Source organism: Alligator mississippiensis, chromosome 2, assembly GCF_030867095.1.
Source record: "Alligator mississippiensis isolate rAllMis1 chromosome 2, rAllMis1, whole genome shotgun sequence".
Classification (NCBI taxonomy): Eukaryota; Metazoa; Chordata; order Crocodylia; family Alligatoridae; genus Alligator; species Alligator mississippiensis.
Window position 1 is genome coordinate 180304873 of NC_081825.1, and position 26207 is coordinate 180331079.

At 48.4% G+C, this 26207-nt stretch overlaps 1 protein-coding gene across 1 annotated transcript in view; it reads left to right on the top strand.

Moving 5' to 3' along the window:
- The first annotated feature begins 10901 nt into the window (after positions 1 to 10901).
- The window catches only part of SYT12 (synaptotagmin 12), a 75727-nt gene continuing 60421 nt past the window's right edge, over positions 10902 to 26207 (top strand). Inside the window, exon 1 of the mRNA XM_006275056.4 lies at positions 10902 to 11280. The gene's annotated coding sequence lies outside the window, so the exon portion shown is untranslated. The remainder of the gene's footprint in view (positions 11281 to 26207) is intronic.

Here is a 26207-nt window from a genome sequence, read left to right on the forward strand (position 1 = left end):
CCTGGTCTCCTAATACAGAACTCTTTTCTTTTGCCTTGGACCTGGACAGTTCCTTCTTAAAGTCTGTCCTATAGTAGCGCTGTCATGCATGCTGCAAGAGCCACAAGCTGATCTGGCACTGAATGGGCTTGCTTTTTCCCTGTGTTGTCCCGAGCATTTCCTTTGATTTGGTGAACTAAATAAGGTATTTAGGTGTACACGGGCAGTAATCAGACCCTGCACTGTATGCTTCTGAGTAAGATCAGAATTTTGAGGCAAACTTTCAAGTGCTCAGCACCTTTCCCAGGCAGAAGAATCATTGTGGGATGTTCAAAAGTCACTGTCTCAATGTTATGAAGATTTGCAGGCTTGGTAGGGATTGTGTTTCTGGTTTGATGGATAACCTAGAATATGGAGTATCTAACTCATGGCATGCATGCCACAAATAGCATGGGCACCCTCTGCGTCATGCAACGTATCAGCCAAGGAGTAAAAGGTCAGGGCAGCAGGTCAGCCAGGGCAGGAAGCAAGAGAAGGGGACTGGAGTGGCGCTTGGGAACAGATGGGGTTTGCCTTATAGCACACCTGCCACAAAAATGGGCCTCCACTGACTTAGAGAATGTTTCGTACAGCAACCAAAGGGGGTAATTAAGGAAGATCTCTGAGGCAGAGACAATGAAGGTAATGAGGCCTTCAAAATTTCACCCTGCCCATTCCCACCCCTGTCCCAGGAGAAACCACAGGCCAGTTTAATTTTGGTGATAAGATACAAAAAGAGAGAGGTCCTAAGACTTAGATAATAGCAGCCCTGATCTGGAGAAGAGGAAAGATGCTTGATCCAAGAAGGGAGCCATAAGACTGACGCACCTGCCTGGTCCCTATATGGAATATGGGTGACCACCTGGAAGTTAAAAGCCATCTGCTTTTTAATGAGTTGATGTGATTCAGGTTTTGTTCTGTCTTATTTTTTTTTTAGGACCTGTTTTCTCTGAAACATTTTGCTTCTGAATAAATAGCGTTTGTTTTTATGAGAGCTGGAGAGTTGTGTGACAAACGTGTCATAGATGCTCTGAAACCAGAACCGCAGGTCTGGGTATTTAGCTCAGCCCAGACCTGAGATAACCGCATTGATTCATCCAACAGGAGGAGCCTGAGAGCTCAGCAGCTCCCATGGGACATTGAGACTGGTCCTAAGACCTCTATAACATGGAGCACCCCTTTTATTTAGTTCCTCTGCAATCTAGGTGCTGCGAGAAGGTACTGGGGAGACTAGCAGCTACAGCACAGACACCAAGGGGCACAGACAAAAGTTACATTTTTTGTGCAGTCAGCCCCCTGAAGGTACTGTACAGCTGTGCTATGACACACATGCACAGCTGCAGGGCACTTTTTAAAGTGGCTGATTGTGCAACAAATTAACCCACATCAATCGAGGTATCAAATGAAAACTCTCCCCTATAGAGCACTTCAGGGAACTTGTGTAAAGTTCCATGAATTAGAGCAGGGGCCTGCATGTCTTTCAGCATTCCATCAGCACAGTTTCCTTTTTACTGGGGTCTGTCCCTGTCTGCTAAGCTAACTTGATGCACCTTTCTGGGGTGGCTTCTCTGAGCTTGGGTGCTAGTTGCAGTAGTGCTCATTGTGCAGGTATTTGTCTGCTGAGAACTAGAATTGATGAGCCTGAATTGATGTATTTCATTAGCTGAGATCCCCTGGCTGACCTAGAAATGCAGCAGTTCCATTACCAATTGGCTTGGGCATCCTCTGCTTTGTAATCGCATTACAGGCTGAAGAATAGCAGCCTTGATGGCTCCTTCAAGCAGGGCCTGCAGTTAGACGACAAGAAGTCTGAAAGCCAGCTCTCTTGCTAAGCTGCCGGCGACAGAGTTATAATCAAAGGAGCTGTGCCTGCTGCTTGGGTGTGCCTGAGCTGGGTTTTTGTTTTCTTTTAAATAGTTTTACCTAGCATGGTGGGGGCTAAGCTTGCTGCCTGTGGCCTCCTCCAACCATTTTAGAATGTATTCTAATGAGATCTATGGCCTTAATGTGTATGAGATCTCTGGGTGGAAAGCGCGGTATAGGAGTTGGTGCTGCTACTAGTCTGGCCTGTTTTATTATCAGCCGAACCTCTTTTCCAGATGTTGAGTTGTTCCATTGAATATTTTGCTGTAACCAGAATCCTCCTGGGTGTTCAAGGCCCTGTCCAAATATGGGTATAATGCAAAGCTGCTTTGGTTAAAGAAACTTGCAACCGGTTAGCTTAGCCTGTAGACTGAGGTGGCAGAGCAATTCCTGTGACTTGCTGTGGATTCAGAGACATGAGTTGGAGCTTTGCTCTGGACTTGATGAAAGGTTGCCTCTTCCCCCAGTGACCCCAGCTGGAAACAAACTAGGCCTTTGGGTTTGGGGAATCAAATGCAGTCAGCCACAGCTCCCTTCTACAGTGTTGGTTACAAACTTTTCCATGACAGTACCATACTATCCAAATGGGCCAAGCAGGCTTGGGTGGGCTTTTGCCCTACTTGATAACTTTAGCTTGCACCTGCAGGTGTACTGATCCAAAGCCAACCTCTGTCAGACAGGTTCAGAACTGTCTGTCCGATGTGCTGGTTTAACTCGATTCATTCTGAATGATGCTGCCTGATTTAAAGTAGTTCAACTCCTGTTTAGACCAGGCCAAACCAAAGGCTCCCTCTTCCCTGTGCCTATGGATTCAGTCAATATTGCTTTAAAAGCAGGCTTTGCTGTTATCATTTGTCACATGGTTTGTTCCAAGCCTCTGACCCCTGCCTGGGGCTCCCAGAAATGACTATAATACAAATACTGGAATTCTAAGAGAATAGTAGCGGTTTCTAGAAACACTTATTTTAAAAAGTAATTGTTTTCCTAGAGGCTATTGAAATATTTTGCTTGGAAAGGAAGGATAAAACCATCTTAAAGATGAGCCTTAGTTAGGCCCAGTGTATTCAGACCTACTTGTAACTGTGCTCCCTGTAGCCACAAGAGGGTGCTAGTAGAACAGACTTGCCAGTGCTGTTTCACACTTTTACTTTGTCAAGTATAAATTAAAAGGTGATGATATAAGATCTGTCCATTACAAATTAGGTTTAGAATTAATTGTACCTGCTGAAGCTACATCCAGAGGCTGCACAGCCTGGCATAGGAACCATCCTGTAACTTTTAGGTGGTTTCATGTACTTGGAGAATGGCCCTGGTAGTTTGTTGAGATCTAGAATCTAAACTATGCCCCAAAGCCAGGCAGGATCCATTAGGAGAGTGAAGAGGATAATTTGCTATAAATTTATTAAATGCATTTTGCCTCCTTTCCTGCCCAGACACACTGTCCCTGAATGAACTGTGATTGCCTTCCGTTAATTAGATGCATTTCCCTGAGTCTTCCCCACTGCGGTGATGCTCTGCTGTAGTTCTTAGTCTGATCTGCGTGGGTGGGTTGTGGTTGGCTACATCACATTGTTTCTGTGCCTGAACTGGAACTGCAAACTGCTATAATGGTGAGCTGGGCTCTTGCTTTCTGAGAAGAAGAGACCAGGAGAAGGAGCAGAAACAGTGGTAGGGATGAAACTCGCTTCCTGGCTGTACAAGCCTTAATCTGCAGCATGATGCCCAGGGCTAGATTTGAATGGACTTAGGCACTCTATGGAACAGGCCTCCCTGCAATCTGTCCCCATTCCCCACATGGCTTAGAGGTGACAGGGAGACTCTCCTCCATCCCAGAGGGATGTCATAGGAGAAAGCACCCTTCTTTCTTCCCCTTCCCCTCCCTCCCCTGCAACTCAGACTAAGAGCGAGGGCCTTCTAGTCCTTAAACTTCAGCTGCTGGAGATTCAAATCAGATACTCGTCCTTCTAAACACTTCTGCTCCCTGCACTCACACACCCCTCAAATGCTGTTGGCAGGGCTTGCTCAGCATCCTGCATTCAATAGCTGCATCACACCTACCTGCATCTGTCGCATCCTCACACTTCTTGTTTGGGCCAGAACGCAGTTGCAGCCTGTGGCCTCTACAGGCCACTGTGACTCCAGCTGATGGCACACTGGGAGGATCTGGGGAGGAGAATGGATTGGGTGGGGTTTATGGCTAGGTATGTCTGATGTTTGGAGGCCAGTCTACAGCATCTTCTGCAGTTGCTTCAGGGCTGCATTTAAGCATGTGCACATGGGGAAGGCAGCAGCTGGGTGTGTGTGGACAAGAGGGGAAGTCTCTCCAAGTCATTCTGTCTGAATGTTTTCCTTGCTAAGGAGAGTGCCCAGCATCTCTGGCATAGGTGACCCTATAACACTTGGCAGTTTAAAATGCCCAGTCAAAATAATTCCCAGGGAAGGTTCCCCTACTTCAGTTGCATGACTGCTTGTGGGGAGAGGTAATTATTGTGGATTGTCTTTTCCAAGCCAGGCTGGTGTGCCTGAATGTATAGTACCCCAGCTATCTGGAGGCCTAGATACAGGGTTATGGGATGCTAAGATCAGGAAACATCCTGTGCTGATAATTCTGGAGTCAGAGGAGAACACAAGCTCTGGCGTACTTGGACAGAGCAAACTTCTACCATGATGCCTGTTACTGTCTGAGCTTGCCTTGTGCTAACCTCTGAAAACCTTAGGGGGCGCATAATAACTTCAATCCCCTGGGGAATTGCATGTTTCCCAGCTACTTGCCCCCTCCCCTCCCCTCTCCTCCCCTCCAGCTCTTCTTTACTGGTTATTGTAAGAGTCCTGGCTGAGGTGTGCATATACTTTTTAATCGCAGGCTGCTGTATATAGGAAACATTAATCAACTTTTTTGTTCACGCCCCTCCTAGACTTGCACAAGTTTTGGATTCTCTCTCCCTTCTCTAAGCAGCTCAGTGTAGGATGCCCCCTATACATTAGCCTGGCAGTGGGAGTAAGGAGAAGGCCAAACAGGATGTCTCTTTCCTCGGAGCCAGTTGGAGGGGCCCAATGGGGTTGAACTGGGCTTGCTAATAAGCCTTGCAGACTCCCTAGCAAGTTAATGAGACCTTTCCTCAGGCCCCTGCATGTCATGCACTGTGCAAGGCAGAAGGAAGGTTTGGCCAACACTCATTTCAGGTGACTGCCCCTCCCCCCCGCCCCCACCTGCCTCTGGCTTTTGTTGGGTTTTTTTGTTTTTTAAATAAAAAGAGAATATTCAGTTCTGTTCCCTTGAATAGGACCAAAACAAAACAGTCTGTTTAAAATGAAATTTTTTCTTTCATTTAATTGAAAAATGAGGATAAATTCAAACAAAGTGAAAACATTTCCTTTCATTCAGGGTTGGGTTGCGTTTTTTTTGCTGTTTTTTTTTGTTGTTTTTTTTTTGTTTTTTTTTTTGAGGGGGGGGTGCATTGGAAACCCTTTCCATGCTACCCTCATGAGGTATTCTCGTTTCAGTTTGGAGAGCAGCCTATTTCAGTGTAGTTTAAACCTGCTTCTAATCACTTTGAGCTAACTCGGTAATGGCTGGGTTTGTACTGTCATGGGTTGAGTTAATCTTCAAAGGTGCTGAGATAGTCATTGCCCTTTATTAAAGATAGTCACAAGAAGCCTCCACCTCAAATCTAGACAAATATTGCACTCAAAACAAGCAGAAGCATCTTTGCTGACTGTTGATCTGTGCAAGAAACAAATAGATCCAGCCTGACCAAGCTCTGGGCACTTGGCCTTGAAAAAGGCCTAGAGAGCATTTTGGATGGGGTGCTAGCTGAATGGGACTTGCAAAGGCACTTCTGCTATTTGATTCCTGCTGTGTTCAGGGACACGGGACTTTCCCCACTCTTCATGAACAATCAAAGGTTCCTCACAGTCACCTCCTGTTCTTCCTCTGAATAGAAACAACCCTCAGGACCCCAAGTTTTGGCTAAGTGCTCAATGTTGATATGACAGGACCCCCACACCTATTTTTGCACCGATTTAACCCATGTCATGGTAAATGGGCATGTTTGTATGTGTGGACAAGCCACGAACTGTCTGAGCAGAGGAGGAAAGTTTGAGCTGCTGGCAACAACTGGGAAAAGCCTGAAAATCAGGTAAGTAACTGGATTGTGGGAAGGAGGTCACCCTCTTCCACTCAACAAGGAGGGAGCACCATGGAAGGCTGCAAGAGAAGGCTGAGGGCAGATCTTGTGGCAGTATACAAACTCAGCAGGTGGGAGCAGCAGGAAATAAGAGATGCTCTGTTTACCAGGGTACCCCTTGGAATAATCAGGAACAATGGCCCCAACCTGCAGAGACCAGATTTAGGTTGGACATCAGAAAGAACTTCTTCACGGTTGGGGTTGCCCAAATCTGGAACGGGCTTCCAAGGGAGGCAATGCTCTCCCCTACCTTGGGGGTCTTCAAGAAGAGCCTGGACAGCACCTGGCTGGGGTCATCTAACCCCAGCACTTTTTCCTGCCATGGGCATGGGTCGGACTCAATGATCCATTGAGGTCCCTTCCAACCCTAGCATCTAGGAATCTGTGAAAGAAGGAATACAAGCAACCCTCGCCATTCACAGGGGATACGTTCTCGTATACCCCATGAATGGCGAAATCTGCAAATAAGGCACTGCGTTCATGAATGCCGTTTGTGTTCATGAACTCAGTGCCCCCGGCAGCTGGAGGTGTGGGGGGCATGGCTGCTTTGGCAACAGTGGGAGCATAGCTGCAGCAAGTGCGGAGCTCCTGAGGAGCTCCTTTAAGTGCATTTAAGAAGCGGGTTCAGCATTCGCGAATATTTGAAACCACGAATGCCGAACCTGCGAATAGTGAGGGTTTCCTGTATTAATAAAGCCCAGTTCTATGGTGGTGTCTAAATAGTCTGCAAACTGGTCAGTATTATTATCTCCATTTTGCAGATGGGGGAAAATAAGGCACAGCGGCCATGTGACTTGCCCAAGGGCAGTGACAAAGCTGGGAAGAGAGTGCAGGTCTGGTAGTCCTGGTGCAGTACTGAGTCTGCTAGCCCATCCCAACTCTTCTAAGGAGGGAACCAGAAGGTCTACCAGGAGGAGAGAAAGGGAGCTGAAAAGAGTGAGAGCACTGAAACCATGGGCCAGAGGGAGATGGTGATAATGTGGAGAGACAGGAGGAGGATAGGGACTCAGGGGGACTGACTGAGACTAGAGGCAGGTAGGAGCTGGATGGGCAAAAGGATTCATGGGGTAGCAGCAGGAGTAGGGCTATGCCAGCTGGGTGTGGGTGAGCGTGCTGTAGGGCCTGCTGCCACTGGAAGGGACTGTGAGGCAATAGGTGTGGAGATGAGAGGGAGCCAGCCAGAGCTGCTTCAGGAAACTTTGCATCCCTGAAGTGTGCCACCGAAGTGACTGCTGCCCAACCCAGAGCAGGTGAGGTCTGCAGCTTCTAGTTAGTCCTGACTGCCTTTTGCCTGTATGAGTGTCTGCAGTGTCCAGAGGGTATGGTCCCATTCCAGGAGGCAGAAGGAGACCTGCCTTGCTGAGAAGTGGATTTTAAAGCAGTGCCACAGCAAGAGCCGGCTTGGTAGTTGCACGGAGACATCATTCCCAGAGGAAACCTGCTAAGATGTAAGGATTTCTTCATGGCGCAGTAACTTCCATCTCCAAGGGAAGAGCCAGTGCCAGGAGCACTAGCATGAAGTTGCTGGCTGGGAACAGCGCCTCTGCAGTGAGATGATGGCATGATTTGGGCTCCTTGGGCTGTTTAACTACAAATCAATAGAAGAAAGGAAGCCTCTAGTCCAGGGCTGTTTGATTCATAAGGGAAATGAGAAGCAAATGGCAAAGGCCAGAAGAAGCCAGTCATGGATGGATTAGTCATAAATCCAGTGTCATTGCATCACTCACTGTCTATTAGCAATGGTTCTTTCTCTTGTTGCATGTAGTCATGTCAGAAGATACAGGCAGGGTAGACTTCTCTGCAGTTTGGTCCCTGCTCTCTAGTATGATTCGCGCAGCCGCTGCATGTGCCTATGTGATGCCATAGGCTTATGTCTGTGGTTTCACAGGCTCAGTGATGACCACAGGTCATTCTTACTATGGTTAAGTGGGCATCCTTTTGCTTGCCATTTCTCAGCAGCCTGCAGTACTCCTGTCAAGAAGTGGTTTTTGTTACCAGTGTGCATTTACATAAAGTATGCATCCTGCAGTCTTTCACTTGCATGGCTGGACCCCTTGAAAAGACCTGTGCCAAGCAGCATGGACTCAGACCTCTGAAACATCTGCTCCTCCTTCAGCTGAGATAAAAACCTTCTTCTGATTTTGGATTAGGCCCCTGGCCCAAAGCACTGTCCATGTCTAAACCATGCCTTTCAAATCCTAATGACTCCAGAGAACCTATGTCACTCTCTTCCTGTTTTCCTGTTCACCCTGTGACCTTGCGCAAGTCATTCTGCTTATTCTGTGCTTCAGTTTTTTTTCTTGCTAAATAGGGAAGCTAGTGCAGAAATTCTTCCCAAGCCTTTGATAGAAACCAACATGGTCTGCCATGGCCTGTTGTTATGGAACTGTCAAATTTTACCCACAGGAATGCTGCTCATATAAGAAACATCCCCCTTCATTCAGGAAATCCAAATCCAATGGTGCCCGAAGCCTGACACAGAAAACACCACAAGTTCATTGGCTCAACAGTATTGGGGAGAGGGCTGCTGTCCTTTCTTTCTAGAGGTGCTGAGTGTGGGAGGTGTTCACTATAGTCCAGTGGTGCCAGAATTGTTATCCATGTTCCTTTATCCAGGCATGGGGCTGGTGGGGGTGGCAGAGATGGGGAGAAGGATTTGAGGTGGAGCTGAAAAATGCTGAATCAACCCCAATGTGCCATTCTAGCAAATCATACCTGACACCCCATTCTGCTGGACCGCAGAAGGATCTACTCCAACATCTCCATCTGAGTTAGTGGCTTCAGTGAGTTTTGCATCAGACTGTGAAAATTCCCAGATTGCAAAACTCTTTGGCATTAAAAAGGTGAGTCAATAGTTAAAGCATTCCCAGGAGGGGCCCCCAAGGCCAGCCCAGAGCACTCTTTGTTGTGTCTGCAAGCAAGTCTTTAAATGACAAATAAAGAAGGTGTCAGATAAAGAAGGGTGTCCCTTTGGGTTTGATGGCCAGCCAGTCAGGGATCCGGAACAATACCATGTGAGGCAAATGCCTGAACACGTGACACGCAGCAAATACTACAGACCTGTGTTGACAAACAAAAACCTCCCCTGCAATGTTTCCCCAATCATTTTCCCTAATGAGCAAGCTAACAAAACAGCAATAAACACAGTCCAACAAGTATTCTAGCACAGGAATGGGGACAAAGACCCATCACAGAAGATTCATTGCAATCAACTCAACTGGCTTCAACCTAGAGGGTGGGAGAGGAACAAAAGAGCCAAGCAGTAACTGCTGGAGGAATTTACTATTGAGCTGCTAACTGAGGATTGGGTAGATCCAGGCTGAGTCTGTATCTTCCATACATTGACATTTAAGAGCTTTTTTCTTACTATCACAGTGTTTTCCCCACATACTTTTATCCCTGTGAGAAATAATTTCCTTGCAAGTGTAAGACCCCCTATAAGCAACATTTCAGATGCCTGGTTTATTAGGAAGGGAAGGGTGGATGGAATCATAGTCGGGGGGAGGCAGACTTTTCAGGAACATACTTGAGATTCAGGGTAGATGTGGAGCAGCGTTGCCATTTGTGCCCAGATCTGGGAGAGTGACACCAAGGATAGTCTCTTCTCTTGGGTGCTGGGTTAAGACTTAGGAAACTTGGCTTCAAGTCACAATTCTACCGTGGACCTTGTGTATATTAGCTTGGGCCAAGTTTTGCAGGCTCTCTGCCTCGATTTACCCACCTCTAACATGGGGATGATAGCACTTTAGTCTCTTAAAGATGATGGTGGAGCATTTAGATAACTGTGGTTCTCATAAATACCTTGGATATATGTGAAACTGGGGGTGTAGTGGTGTTGAGATGAGGCTCTTCTCTGCTCAGGAGCAGAATGTGTTCTGATTTCACATTTCAGAGATGATGGCAGGCTAGAAAACGGTGGAAGAGATGCCTCTGACCATGAGAGACAGGCTTGAGGACTGACTGGGAATGGATTATGGAGCTTTCTGCATTTGGGACAGTTCAAGTTCAGTTCGAATCAGTAATGACTGAACAAGGCTCTGCTGCCTGATACGGGTGCTGGCCAGCACAACCGAGCTATGTCACCGTGTTGAAGGTTACAGCCCTGACCCTAGGTACTGTGTCTCTTTGTTGTGAAAAAAGCATTGGAACAACTTGGTGCTTCAGCTGAAAGGCTGAGTGCAGCATGAGTCATGGAGGCTAAACTGTCCTGTCAGTCCAGAAGGCATCTCCTGCAGGGCAAGGGTGAGTGATGTTGAGATGCAGCAGCACAGGAAGGGAACAACTGTGCTGGGCTAAATGGGAAGCCTTCCACCCCCAAGAACTTCAATCCAGCCTTTGGCCCGCACATGGGTTCATATGTCTAGGATGGGGGGTGCCATTTGGAGTCAGACTGTGCACCTAAAGGAGAGGCATCCCCATTTCAAATCCAGGTACCCAGAGCCCAGCAGAAGAAGATTTGAAGGGGAACAGGGTAGGGACTGGCTTTAATTATTAGCCTATGGAGACCTGAGTGATGAGGTGAGGGGAAGCACAGGTACACAGCCTGAGGACAAGATCTTGCTGTGTCCCCCACAGCTAAAGGCAATTCCTCCCCCACCCCCACCTTTTGGGAAACCTAAAATCCAGGTCTTAACTGCAAGAAAAGAGCATGCCACCTGCACAGCCCTGCTTTGCTTTTGTTTTGATCAGCAACCTCCTTTTGATCCCTGGGTGGGGGGGGGGAATCCCTTCCTTAGGGGAGGGGGTGGAGGAGGAGGATGGGGGAAGGGGGGAAACTGATCTCTCCGGACTCACTTCTTGAAGACACAAGCATTGCAGGGGTGGGACTCCTGCAGTCAGGGGGTGGGCTTGAATGAATGCAGTGTTGGGCACTGCCACGCATCTCAGAGCAGCACCGAGTGAGGCTCAGCAGCACAGCGCGTATGTGGATGGGAGCAGGGGAGCTCCACTTCTTCAGCCCAGAAACAATCTCTTGGAAAAATCCATTCCTGCAGCCAGCTCATTCTTTTCCTCTTGGAAGGAGCAGCGGAGGAGAAGGAGGGGGGCTGGGGAGGGGACCAACCAAGGATGCTGATTTACAGGAGCCACTGAAGGCTCCCTTTGCTTCTGAGGGCTGCAGGGGGAATATGCCACAGGGGATGGATTTGTAAGGAGCCTGGCCTGAACTGCAGAGTTTGCAGGTTATTAGTGCTGCACCAAACTCTGGGCTTGGGTAAGTGCCATGGGAGTGCTTGCTGTCAGTCTCAGCCTCTCCATTCACCTTAGCAGGCAGGAGCTGTCAGGATTGCTAAGGCAGGCATTTCCCCGGGGCTGCTGCTCATGAGGTGCATGTGTTCTGCTGCATGCTGGCTTCTCTCTCTCCTCCTTTCCTCCCACCACCCCCAACTGTCCAGGGCTAGGAGCAGCCAGAGCTTCAGAAGCTTCCCTTTGTTGTGGAGGGGTCTGGTAGCTAAAACAATGGAAACTTTCCTGGTGTTATTGCTGTTCTGCGGGGCTTGGAAGTGGGGGACCCCCATCAGACTGCATGTCCTTGGGACTCACTGTGCCTCCCAAGCTGAAGGTAGCCCCCTCCTGAAAATCTCATTAGGACGTCGGAGCTTCATGTGTGGGACTGGGACTGGAGCAGAGGAAGCCCCAGGGCAGGAAATGGGGTGAGGAGCTGACTCTTGGGGTATTCGTGGCTTTGAGTAGAGGAATCTGCTTGGAGGTGTATCAAAGACATGGAAAGCCTGAGAGTGTTAGGCTATCCAGCCCAAGAGCCGATGCAGGCTTCTCCTTGCTGGTCCAGTTTCAGTGCTTTGGCTTCCAGCGTACGCTGTGTGTACCACTGAGGCACAGAGACACCCTGCTCTCTGATGCTATGACTGCTCTAAGAGAGGCTTGCGGGGCAGTGGGGAGGGGGTTTTCCTTTTGTGGCAGGCATAAGTAGTAGTGTCTGCCTTTTCCTTTCCTTTAAGCCTTTTGTGTAGTTTTCACTCTACTTTGGGACAATGTAGAGGCCAATGCTGCAGGTACTGGGGTCATGGAGACCCACCACCATGGGGCACAAAGCAACTCTGATCTCTGTCAAACCGCCTTCATGAGGTCCAGGCAGTGAAGGTAAGGCGATGAAGGGGGTTGTTGATAGAGTTGCATGGGAGGGGAGGTAAAAATGAATACCAGATGCCAGACCTCTCCTGTGGAGCATTGCCTACAGTCGTCTCCTACAACAGCACGCTCCCAGGTTACACAGGATTGGATAGCTCAGTATTGCCTGGCTAGTTTGCACGGATCAGGCTGATAATATCATGCGGCTACTGCTCCCAAGGGAGACTGTGAGAGACCTTCAGCTCTGCTTTTGTTTTTTACCCTCCCAAGCAGTCAGGATCTGAGCATGGGATGGGATGCTGTTATCTGCCTAATGAATTCCCTTTGGCAGTTATTGTAGCTTTCCGGAGGGAATCCAGTCCCACGGCAATGAATGCTGTAGGAATGCGGAGAGGAGAGATTAAGGTTGACTGTGTGTGGAAATGCATTGGGTTCATTCCTGTATGGGGTAGAGATCAAGGCAAAGCAGCTTGACTCAGCTTTCTCCCTACCCTCTAGGGCTGGCTGAGGGGCGGGTTCAGTCCCTGACCATTTAAACTGGTCCCGAGGCTGCAGTAAATTGTCTCTGGGTCAGTGGCCCCCACAGGAGCCATCCCAACAGCTGGGGATGGCCAGAGTCCAACACTGCTCTCGGCATGCTCTCTTAGCCTGGGCACGCCCCCTTGCCTGGGAATCAGGGGATGGTGGGATTCCCCAGTGCTTGGAAATCCACAGAAAAAAGCCAAGAGAAGCAATTTGATGGTCTTTTTTTTTTTTTGAGCTGCTCACTTGGAATGAAGGAGCTGAGACTGGGCTCTGTGGATGTGCTGTGTTTCAGAGCATGCTGAATACGGTTTGTGTGCATGTGTAATACACGTATACTGGGACTCTGCAGGCTGGCTGTCACTCACATGGATGCATGCAGGGTGGACTGTTTCAGCTGGACTGGAGGAAATGCAGATCCATTTTACTGAGACTTGCTAATGAAAGGGGCCAGCCTCTGGGATGCGGGGGGGATGGTGGACTCAGAGCCTGGGGACTGAGGAGCTCTCTTTTGCATTTGTGGGGCAGGGCTGGCTGCTGCTTTCAAGTCTGGGTGCCTTGTGCACCTGCTGAAATCTTTCCAGCCAGATCAGGGTTCCTCTGACAAGTCCCACCTTTGGAAGGAGGGAACGCTGTTCAGACAAGGGAGCAAGGGGGGCCTCCTCTCTGCACAGAATAGCTGCTCATTCCAGTCACATGTGGGTCTTCAGATCAGGGCTGGACAAACTGAGAACGTGCTCTCCTTTAAGATTCCCTCCAATGCTTCCAGCTGGTCTATTGAGCAGCTTTGGCTGTAATATGGCAGCACTTCATTTTCTTCCTGAAACCCACCAATGTGTCATGTGTTTTCTGAGGTACGATGCCCATCAGGAGAGATTCCCTTCTACCTCCCTGTCCCTCAACCAGCCAACCCTTTGCATAGCTCCACCTTCACTCCAGAGGTGAGTCACTTACTGCTGTGTGTCAAGGAGAGAGGACACGTGGTGTTTCCAGAAGGTTAGTATCTTCTGAGCTACGTGACTGAGCTTTTTGTCTTGGGGACAGTCCCATGCTCTGGATTCGTACAGCACCTGACATAATGGGGACTTAATTTCAGTGGAGACCTCTAGTCATTGCCGTAATAGAAATAATAATAATCTTGTTCATTAAGCAGGCCCAGAGTGCTTGATTCTCAGCTGTCCTTCTGGCCTGACTGCAAAGCACCTCCCGGGGGGTGGGGGGGAAAACCCTCTAAAAACACCTTGCATTGGAACTTACCACAGCTCAGCACCAGCAGTGTGATAAGAGTTAGTAATTCACATCATGGGCCTACCTGGTAAACCTCAGCAGCTCACTGTGATAAGAGTGTGATAAGAGTTAGTAGGATAGCCTCATACTCGACCATGCCTTGTTTGCTTGAAATCTGTCTCTGGGACATAATGTGAGCTCCCTGATGTTTATGAGAAGTGCATGATCATGGGTGCATGTAGGACCTGAACTACACTGGTAATGTTGTCAAGCAGCCACGTTTTCCTCTGAAATGCTAACAGTGAATTTAGCACAGATGGATAAAAAGCAGTGGTGAGAGAAAGGCCTAGGACAATACCCACCACCCAGCTGTGTCCATGTCTTCTTCTCTGGCAATCCCTCACAGTCAAGGATGATTGTCTTCCATGAATGTCTTATCTGTGTGTCCAAAGATGGTTGATAAGGCTTATCTGGGATCAACAGACTCTATTGCAACTCAGACATGTGTTTCTATGTGGGGAGGGTGGCTCCGGATTCTTGACTTGGTCCACAACATGCTACTTCTTCCGCTCCCACTTTTCCATCTCCTGTTGTCTTCATAAGGTTTCAAAGTACTCCGATTCTTGCAGCAAACTCTTCCTCCATTTGGGGCAGTCCTGGGCGATATTCTCCCACAAGTTAATGTTGATGTTGCATTTTTTTTCAAGTTGAGGTGTTTTTTCTGCCCTGCTTTGGGGTACTTTCTCTGCCATCCTCTTGAGCACATGCCTTGACTGACCTAGGAGAATAACATTTGCTTCAGGAGTTTGAAGTCAGACATTTGGATGACGTGGCTGGCCCAGGCAAGTTGATGTTAGATGGTCATCTCCTTGATGCTCATGGTTTTTGCTTGTGAGAGGATGCTAATGTTGGTGCATCTGTCTTCCCACTGGATTCAAAGGATCTTTTGCAGGCAGCATTGATGGTACTTTTCCAGTGACTTGAGGTGTCTTCTGTATGTTGTCCACATCTTGGCTCCATATAGTAAGGTGGGGATCACAACTGCCTGATAAACCATGAACTTGGTTTTGGATCTGATGCCACAATCTTTGAACACCTGTTTCCTCAGTTGTCCGCAAGCTGCACTTGCACATTTCAGGTGATGTTAAACGTCTTCATCAATGTAAGCTTTCTGCAAGAGGTAGCTTCTTGAAGAGCATTGTGTCAGTGTACCTCCATCCTGATCTGCAGTGCTCCTGCTAAAAAGAAGACTTTCCAAGACCCTGGTGCACCTCTATGATGACCTACAGGCTCCCTGTTGTGTTAGGATTAAGAAATACCATAGTGGGTCAGGTAGCGGGTCCACCTTACCTAGTATTTCACCTCTCAGCAGCAGTGTGTGGAGGGCAAAGGAAAGAGTATTGAAAGAGGACCTGTCCAGATAGAGGTGTCCCATGTCCTTCTCCCCTTACAGCCTTCAGCATTCAGAGGCCAAGGAAGTCCTCATTTGGAGGTTGTACATCTGTCATGTTTAATGCCTGTGATGGGCCGGGCCTATCCTGCATGGATTTGTCCAATTTCTTTTTGAACCTGGTTAACCCAGTGTTGTGCTGCCCGTCCCCTCACTATAACTGCCCTGTGACTCCCTTCTTCCAGTTCCCTTCCTAGGCTTCATTGACAATTCCATGTCCTCGCACACCTTGTTGGCATCAGCTGGGGCAGAATCTGGACCCATCTTCTTTAAAATCTCAGGCCTCTACCACCTCAGCTAAAGAAGACGCCTCGTTAACAACAGTAGTCTGAAGGTGTATAGGTCCCCTTGTATAACAGCTTTCCAAGTAGAATAGGCTCTCCAAAGCTGGATGGAAATTGTTTGCTTTGGTTCACTGAGCTTCGTGTTGAAATAGGTTAAATTAGGCTGGCACAGGTCCTGCCCTGGGTTTTACTTTGGATTTATGGTTTTTCCTGGTTTTCTTTAGAAGGGTTTGGGCAGCTCAAATGTTCTCCCCTGCAGAATGCCCATTGCTCTACACCAGGTGTTGGCAATATATGTCCTACAGCCTGATCAAGCCCACAGAACCATTTAATCTGGCTCACAGATATGGGGCTTCAGAAATATTTGGCAATGGGGCTATGGTAGCAGTTGCTTTCCCCTGCCGCCATGGGGAGAAGTGCTGGCTTGGGTGTCTTCTCCATGCCACAGCAACTGGGCCCTATCACCCACCTTCTTGTGTCTGACCAGAACTGGGTTTTTCTAGTCCACATCCTCAGAAGGCTGCTGACTGCTGCTCTAGAGCACAGTGGCTCTCACAAGAAGACCAAACTTGTTTCACCTGTGAAGTAGACTATACAACATGTGACCTCTGACAGTGGGAAAAGAAGGAGCATGGGAGAAGGGACTCCCCTTATCAGGGGAGAAGGACTTGAGCCATCTCATTTCAGTTTCTAAATTAGCTTCATGTCCAATGCTGCCTCTCAGCTGCCCCTTTGCACCGTGTCTCTCATGTTATTTTAATCTAGGAGCCATCCCCATTAAACCTGAAATCAATAGGACATTCCAATCAATTCAGAGCTAACTGGCCAGAGCACTGAATCGCACAGAGCTTCCTCTTGCCTCCCATCTCATCCTGTCTGCCTGCTTCTGTCTCTGTGATCTTGGAAATAGCTGCTGTGGGCCTGTCTTACCCTAACAATCATTAAAGGGACAAGCGCACCACTAGCAAGCAACTAATAAATGCACATCAAAGGAAGGTAGCAGCTTGCTGTCTTGCTGTATTGCATGGAACTTCAAAAGGTTCCCTTTATCAGTCAGATGATTATATGCTCACAGTTCAACCACAGCTTTCTGATCCTACGGCTTGGGAATCAATCGGCTCCTCTCCATTGGCTTTATTCACAGTGACTAAGAATCTGGCCCTGTGTTTCCTGTGCTGACACCCTCTTCATGGTCTTTTTTAGAAGGTATGTTGGTTGCACTATGTACGTGGAGCAGTGAGAAATCCCAGTGCAGCCATGGACAAGATGCTGGTGGTGTTTTGCAAAGCTGTAGCCAAAGGGAGGCTTCTAGCTGAAATCTGCTTTCTGTCCTAGGCAGGAGGGAGTGGGGACAAGCCAGAGAACAAGCCCTAGGATATCCTTTTGACCAACTGTGGCAAAGAACAAGGCCATTCCTCCTTGCCCCTATCCTTCCTTTATTCTCCTGCCATTTTCGTGGCCCTCACTGCTGTGTCCTCAAGTACCTGTGTGTAAAGGACAGCACTCACAGCCCTGGCTCCTTTAGCTATGTGGTGTGAATTTCAATTCCACCAGTGTCATCTGGAGGTGGCAAACACAAGGAAAATGTGTAGCTGGATGAGCCAGTGGTGTGTAAGGTTTTTTTCATGTTGCAGGTGGGGAAAAATGAGGAGCAGTAACTGAGTGGGTCCTTCCTAGGGCACAGAGAGACCCTATGGTGGTGGTGGGTGTGGGGTGATAGGTTCTGGAAAAGGGGATAGAAAACTGGGAGGTGGCTCTAGGGTGGTGTCTCCTGTTCTCTTCCTGCAGTACACTAATTTTTGATGTTTTGGGTCTCTTATACTTAAGGTCAGAAGTGTGTAATGGGATTACATGGCTTGTAGTATAGGCTGTGTGTGTGTGGAATAGATCTTCCTGTAAACTCTTCTGAATTTCATGTCTATTATATGCATAGTCAGTGGAAGGCCTGGGCTGGCAGGGCTTAGTCCCCCAAACTAATTTTGCAGTGACCAGCAACAGCAGCAGCACCATGGCACCGCCGTCCTGAAGCGACCAGCACCACTCAGCATGCAGCCAAGCCAATGCCCCATGTGCACTCAGCTCCGCGTAGCTCCGCTGCTCCAGTGCCACCGCCACACCCCACCGCCACAGCACCGTGTTCCTGTGCCGCCGCCTGCAGCACCAGTGCATGCTGGCCCTGCATGTCCCTGCAGGAGGGAGGGGCAGGGGTCAGACAAGCTTTCCCTGCACCACCTCCTGCACTCAAAAGCAGCACAGTAGAAATATCTTTTAAGTTTTACTCCCCCCAATAATATTTTCTCCCACCACCTATGATTATATAGCTGCCTGTGAATGCAGGGGGCTGGACTTGGTGACCAAGGCGGGGTCCCTTCCAGCCCTACTCTTCTGTGTTGGAAGGGTCTAGGGAGCATGCTGGCATCTGGGAGGTAGGGGTTGGAAGGAATGGATGTGTGGGTTGCCAGATGGAGCAAATGTTCAGTGATGGTCCATCAGGCAGGTGAGTGTATCTGTGTATCTGAGATGGTCAGCTCTGAGGCATACCGATCTCTCTGTTCTGTGTTTGTACAGCACCTAGCACACCAAGGTCCTTGGGCACAAGTGGGCTTTCTAGGCACTGCAGCAATATAAATACTCCTTGACGGTGTGCTGAGGGCTAGACCCGCATGCCAGGGGCACAGGAGCAGGATAAATAAGAAGCTGAGCTGGTTGCTATATCACATCCCAGGCCTCTCTTATTCCCCTGCAAGCAGACTGTAACTTCCCTGGCTCCACACTGTACAGCAGCTCATAAAGAAAACTAGCGATGATGCGGCTCCAACTGCCTCGTCTCCATTAGATTTTCATCTGCCTCTGCTGGCTCAGATGTCACTTTATTGAAACTGCTGGTGACACAAATGGTTGGGATTAAATGATGGGCCTGGTGGGGCAGCACTAGGAGCTATAACAATACCTCCTTCCCCACCAGCAACGCCCCAGAGGAGACCTTCTCCCTGCAGCTTCCAGGCCCAAAGACAAGCAGAACCAATGTCCTGCTAGGAATAGGCCCAAAGTGCCTCTTACTTGAAATAGAATTACCGCTATTAAAATCTGGAGCAGTCTGGGTCTTCAGCTGCTGTAAATCAGCAAAGCTGCTTGTGCCGGGGGAGCTTTGGCCCTTCAATCTTCAGGCTGCCTTTTCAGTAAGGACAATCCTGCCTACGCTGCAGGAAAGGGAGCGGTAGGTGGCCCTGCAGGCTCCTCTCTGCTGTAATCTCAGACTGTGTTTCAAGAGGAGGGATTTGAAAAGGAGATCTGGGAGGTGGAAAGGCAACTGGGTAGAGTGGCTGCGAGGAAAAGGATTTGATTAATTTAAAAGGCTCAGATCCTCCACAAGTACACATGTGCATGCATTTGCTCTCTTTCCCCCTCTTTTTTTCTCTTCCTCCCCTTATAATTAGCCTGCTCACTTAAGTCCAATATTATTTTTATGATCATTATTTATTTTATTTTATTGTTATTAATGTATGATCTTGCTTTACAGTTGTTATTATTTTTCTTGTTTTAAAATTGTTTTCCTGCGTCCTTCCAGAGGTGCACTGGAAATTTGTGTGACTTGCTAGCCTCTCAGTTTCAGCTGTTTGGATGAATGTTTTCAGTGCAATGATTTGACTTGAAAAATGGAAAATGCAATTACTTGAAAAAAGGTCATGGAGGGGGGGAGGGGCAGGTCAGGAACAGGGTTTGTTTGTTTTGGGTTTTTTTGCCAGAAATGTCAAGTTTTTCTGGGCAAACTTCTTTGGGAGGAGGACAAAAAGACAATTTTTGAAGGAAAGGCAAATATCGTTTCAAAAGAAAATAGTTTTTCAGCCAAAAAAAGTTTCAATGGAAAATCCACCCCCTCTCCCCTGCCAGCCAGACTTGTGGCATTCAGATGTTAACTTTGAATTATAGCTAAATGCCAACTAACATATTGGAGGCAAGAATTTTTGTGGGGAACATCTTTTATTATCCTAACCATGCCAGCTGGTTCAGGCTTAGATAAGCTTTTGCATATAGAGGACATAAGTGAAATGAGTTTTGCATAGTCTCAGTGAAATCTCTGGTGTATATTTGTCCTCCATACACAGACCACCTACTTTGCTCAGCAGAGGAGTGCATGCAGCTGATGACATAAGTCTTTTGGCAAAGAGGGCAGGGCCTCACATTCCCTGCAATGACACCCCCAGACTTAACCTGGCCACATTTTCTTTAGGCACTAGTGATGCCATTGCAACCTAAACTGCCTACTGGCCACGTACAGTTATCAGGCACTCTGCTTTGCTTCATGTTTTAGAGAAGGGCATCTCTTCCATTGCCTGCTTTGCAGATGACTTGACTTGATTGCTTTGTATTTTGGAAGTTGCTCCCCAAGCTGAAAGTACAGTTGAGAAAACCAAAGCCCAGTAGCTGTACTATGAGCATGCCTTTAGCTGTCAGCATTTTGTTCCAAAGGGCTGTCTGAGACGTGGGTACACTGCAAGCTGAGGCTGAGGAGGTCAGGACAGCCCAGCCAGCAGCAGAAATGCACTTTCCTCATTTTGTCATGGGGCAGCACAGAATGGAAGAATGTTATCTTCCCCCATAGATTAATTCTTGTCACTAATGATGTTCACTGACAATGCTGCAGAGGGGGCCTACTAAGGAGCTTTGCAGGGAGGATGAAGAAGCAGCAGGATCCTAGATGTGGACCCAGAAATCAGTCCTCTAGTCTCTGTGTTCTCAGGTACTTGGAGTCTGATTGGGAGAGATGCTGGGCACATCTACACCAGACATTTACTGTGGAGTTGCTTAATTAACTCTGCAGTAAACATCTCAGTGTCTACATATGCAGTGCTATAAGGACAGAGTAAATTAATTAACTTCGCCACAGGTTAGTACTTGTAAACACAAGTACTGTCCTACAGCGGAGTTTTTTTTATTCTGCAGCAATCCATGTGTAGGCACTGACGGGATTGGCTGGGGCAGGAGGGTGCTTCAGTGTAGGGGCTGCCTGCTGGCTAGCCTCCGCGCTGGAGTACCCTTGTGCACCAGTCAGCCCCTCTGTGGCATGTTGAGCTGGGCAGAGCAGCCCCGAGTTGGCAGGCTACCCCCCAGCCCAGGCCCCCTACCAGCTGGGGATGCTCTGACCCAGCTCAACGTGCTGCGGTGCTGGGTGCGCATCCAAACATGGCACCCAGGAGCATACCTGATCTGCACCAGAGTTTATTGCTGCACATTAACAGATGTGCCCACTGAGTACTTCAACTTGCTTAGCTTGTGACTATTACTTTAAGGGCCTGCAGGCTGATTTCTGGAGGGTCATGGAGTTAGCCTTCTTGAGGAAAGGGTTTAAGGAAACATTCATGAACTGAAAGAGGTTTGAGGTTTAGGGCCAGATCCTACTGTACCTATTAAGTGCCCAAGTGTGATTCCATTCCATCCTGTCCAAGTCATGAATTTGATAACCCACCTTCATCTCGGCCTTAAAACTAAGTCACAAAAAACTATGAGGCTGGGGGGGGGGGGGGGAACCCACCTCTTGCATAAGCATTTTTTCAGGCACTTTAGCAGGATGGGATCGGATTCAGTCCTTTTGTTTGTTGGCATCTTCCAGCGAGCTGCACCAGCCTTTTTACTAACTCAGGTGTTTTGATAAGGACTTTTCACCTGTATTGGATAAAGCCTCTTAAAAATATTGTATTGTTCTGATTATAAGCCTACCTTTGTTTCCTCCTAAAAAAAAAAAAAAATAAATCATAAAAATCTCTCTCACTCCACTCTAAGTGGGATCAACCTACCACTGGGCCCAGTAGCCTTGGCTTGCAGTACTTTTGTGCATGCAGTAAAAAATACTGAGTTGAAATCTTTTTCAGTGCAGCTTTTATTTTAGTATGCTTAGTGTTCTTGGCCATTCAACTCCCTGGTGGGGTTCTGTAAGAACAGTGGCAATGCATCTGTTTAGTTATCACTTATCAACTTACACTCTGGGGGGGGGGAGTTACTGTTCCTATAGCTGAGCCTGAAAATGTGGAGTCAAATGGTATGAAGGGTTGACTTGTAACTGGAATAATATGGTAAGTGCAGAGTTGTGATTATGTATCGTTGTGCAAGTTCTCCCTAGATGCAGCCGTCTCCTTGTCCAGCAAGCTACTACCTATGGCAGAAAAAGTTCTCCCAGTGGTAAATAGCTCTTGCTGCAAGCATCTGTTTGCTAGAGATGGCATAATCTATATTTTGTAATGACTTGGAAATAAGGATGATCCCCTACTGAGTAGCAAGTCATATATTGTCCAGAATAGAACCATCTAGACAGCCGAAATGAGAGTGAAATAGGAGATGCAGGAAGAGAGAGCTGAACAGCGCAGGAGCCATGTATGCTTAAATAGATTGGAAAACGGGGCAAGGGGAGTAAAAAGTAGGGGAAAATAGAAAAGCTATCTTCACAGAGACCTGAGGCACAGAGAAGGTAACTGCCTGGCCCAAGTCTGCAAGATGAGGGAGTTGAACCCAAGTGTCCCTGGCACCCAAACTCACAGATCTCATCCCTCTTCAGCCTCATGCAACCACCCTATGAAATATCCGGCCTCCAAGCTCTTATTGACTCACTTGCCTCTCAAGCTTCTAGTGCAACTCGGATACAATATCAGTTAGTGTGATGATTTCGGTCCTGCTTTGTATCACCAAATTGTGCTAACCCATTGGGAGAAAACTGAGGGCTTCTATCACTCTCTGTCCACAGGGAGGAACCCAGTCTTATGGCTATGTAGTAATGGAGTTACAGCACTTCTCAGAGGCAGCAAAAAAGACCAGAGCCTGTACTGTGGCAGGTGCTGTACCCTTGTAATAAAAAGTAGTCCCTTGCCACGGATGTCTTATAGTCTCTATTTTGAACTTGTCACAACATGTATGGAAACATACAGCTTGAGAGGGAACAGGGCAACTTATTGGTCACACAGCTACTTGCTATAGGTAAATGCACTTGGAAGATTAGGTCCAATACTTTCTTTTTTCAAGGAGAGCAGAACACAGGAGTGTTGTTGGCTCAATGGGTGTAGGCTCCACAAAAGGAGTCATTGGAGATCTTCCATGTGCTTATACTGCCTCTGAATTACAGTAGGGAGTGCCGCAGAGAAATATGGCATATGCATGGCATGGCAGGGCCCCCTGGCCCTGACCCACATCCTGCTCCACAGCTGCGGGCTCTGTCCCCAGCTGACGCAGCAGGAGCAGCGGCCAGAGCAGGATGTGCTGCCTCCCAGCCCCAGGTCAGGAGCCATGATCGCCCCCACCCGCAGCTCCACGCTGGAGCTGGAGCCTGAAGCCACTTGTGCAGGACCCTGCACAACATCACCCCATGGCCAAGCGGCACTGGGCATGCAGAGCCACTGCCCTCTGGGTGCATGTGATGTGCACTGAGCTCCAGGGGTGGCCCCTTGCCCTGCTGTGGCTCTGTCTGGCTCCAGCAGTACCCAGCAAATATGCAGGATCGCAGCCGGGTCAATCTGGGACCTGGCTGTGCTGGGACTGCCCCACTGCTGACAGGTCCCAGCCACACATTGCACCCTGCTCCGCTTCCTGCTGCCAGTGGCTCTGGCTACTTCCAGGGCTCCAGTGCAGTCACGCCCAGTGCCCTGTCCAGTACCCAGCAGCCACAGCCCGTCACATTGCACATACCTGGCCCAGCCACCAGTTTCATCCTCACCAAGTTTCCCCTCCACCCCCCCGTACCCACCTCCAGGCATCCAGGGGCCCTTGGGCCCGGGCCTAGCTGACCCATGCATTAACCCGCCCATGGCCTGATCCACAGGATCACCTTATCCTACCTCCCACATAGTAGAGTCAATGGAGTAAAGGTGAACAAGTGGGTGTTGGCTTGGTGGGACAGCTTGGGGATGGTGGAGAAAGGACATGCCAATGTTTGTGAAAGGAACAAACAAGTGGGGCATCAGGCTGGCATTGCTGGCAGAGCACAGGATGTATAGGCAGTGGCACAAGAGACAAGGTTGGAAAGGGGAGGTTAAAATAGAGGCCTCAGGGGGCCCGAGGTATAGATAAACTTTCAAGCTACTCTGTGTGGCTCTTCTCACTTCCAGTCTTCCACCCTCAAACTCCAGTCTTCAGCGATTGGCTGCAGGGGGCCCCTGGGGACCCCCCAAATCCAGTAGGCACCAGTCGCCGAACTGGGGTGGCACCGAGGGGGGGAGCAATGCACTCCACAGCGGACCTGGAAGTGGACCGGAAGTGCTTCTGGTCCACTTCCGGGTCTGCTGCTGAGTGCACTGGGAAGCCCTCTGCACTTCTGTGGGACACTCCATGCACCCCAGCATCACAGTGTTCACGAGCCGCCCACTACCTAGAGGTATGTAGAAAAAACATTTAAAGTTGTATCTATGTCCAAATCGCTGAATCTGTCCAAATCAATTTGGAGGGTGCTGATTCAATTCGGAGAGATTAAAGGGTCCTCTGATTTGATTTGGATTTGGAGGTTTGGCCACCGAAACAGGCCGAATCTCCACTGAATTGAACTGGGGACTGAAGCTTTGCACAGCCCTAGCACCTAGCCCTTGTGAAGCTGAGCAGAGCAGTAGGAGAGCAGATGAGGACTCGGGCCAAATCTCAGCTTTGCATGTGTGGGCCAGTGTGTGGCATCACAAAGAGGGGAACACAGAGGAGACGAGACCTAGGCAGAGTATCTGTTCCACGCTGAGGGCAGACCCTGTCCGGGGCAGCTGTCGGTCGGGAAGAAAAGCCTGGTATTCTGATCTGGTACGTTTGTTAGTCCAGGAGTCCTTGGGATGATTGGAAGTGGGAGGAGTCCCTTACAGAGATAATAGGAGCAATATAAGAACTATATGGAGTTCTGGATAGTGGAGGCCCTCTAAATATTCAGAGCTACTCAAAAAAAAAAAAAAAAAAAAGAACATGTTTCATGAAATATGAGGGAAAGAGGCAATGTTTTTATGCCAGCCAAAAGAATTGTTGAAAATGTATTCTGTTGGAAAGTATAACCTGCTCTCAGGTGAAAAAAAATGAGGGGGGGGTGGTTGCCACCAAAGCAAGAGCACTGAGAATTTGTCGCTTTGGGATTTTCCTGTTTAAAACACAAAAATCTTAAGCCAAAATTAATTTTCTTTGCATTAAAGTTGAAAACCCTTTTTTTTTCCTGAGAGGTTGAAAAAAAAAATCTCTGACCAAAAAAAAACCACCCCCAAACCCCACCCTAAAACATTGACTAATTCTACAGTCAATCACCTCTGTGCTCCACTGGATTTACAAGCCATCATGTAATAAGTGGAAAACACAGTTTTCGATACATCAGCCAGAAAAGCATCCAGTTGCCTGGATAAGGGCTGCAGAGTGTGTGCAAATGAGAAGAATTTGAACCTAAGCCCATATGGTGGAGTAATAGCAGCTGCTAGGACTGAGAGACTCAAAAGTGGGAGTTAATGTGTTAATCTGAAGTCAGAAGGCAGGGTAAATATTAGGTCTGTGCGAAATGGCACCGTTCAGTTTCGACTTGCATTTTGACAGAGCAGCGTTTCATTTCGAATTTCATTTTGATTCTAAACTGCTGTTCTGTTTAGTTCCATCGAAACAGTTTCACTGTTTTGATGCTGTTTTGACGTTTCGCCCATAGGCTATAATGGGGAAGTTCAAACAGCCTATAACTTTGTCATTTCTGGCCTGATTTGGATGAAACTTGCAGGGATGGTAGCCCCTTCTGAGGGCACGAAGCCTGCCAAGTTTCAAGGAGATATAGGTGCAGGGGTTTCAGGGAAACTGCACCTCAAAGTCTTCAAAACAAAAAACTCATGTCATGTGTATGTGTTAAGCCACAGTGGGGTCAAAACTGCAGACATGCTAGCCCCTTCTGAGGCCATGAAGCCTGCCAAGTTTCAAGGAGATCGGTGCAGGGGCTTGGGGGAAACTGCACCTCAAGCTGCAGACAAGCAAAACTCGTGACATGGGTGACACCGTGTGTGTTAAGGCGCAGCAGGGTGAAAGCTGCAGGCCTGCTCGCCCCTGCTGAGGCCACGACACCTGCCACCTGTCAAGGAGATCAGTACAGGGCTTCTGGGTTCTGGGGTCCTGCACCTCTAGCTGCTGCCAGGCAAAACTCGTGACATGGGTGGGTGACACTGTGTGTGTGTTAAGCTGCCCTCACTCAACTGACACCAAGGCAGAAAGTAGGGCAGTTCAAACAATGCTGCCTTCTTTGCAGTTTTCCCATCCCTCCCCCAGAGCACGGGGATTGGAAGAGACCTCAGGGAAGAATGACAGTCGCTGGCCAGCTACACAGTCAATAATGAGAGCGCTCCTTCCCCCCCATCACTTTGCCCCTCTTCCCCCTTCCCTTTTCTTACTTTACTTTCTGTTTCCTTGTGGGCAAGCCCAGCTTGAGCTTTGAAACTCGAAACATTTCAAATTTTCGAAATGTTTCGACTTGCCTCGTTTCGTTTTGAGGCTGTTTCGAAGCTCTCTGTTTCGTTTTGATTTTGCTGTTTCAAACTCGAAACAAGTTGAAACAGTGTCGAAACTAAACTGCCGGTGAAATTTCACACAGCCCTAGTA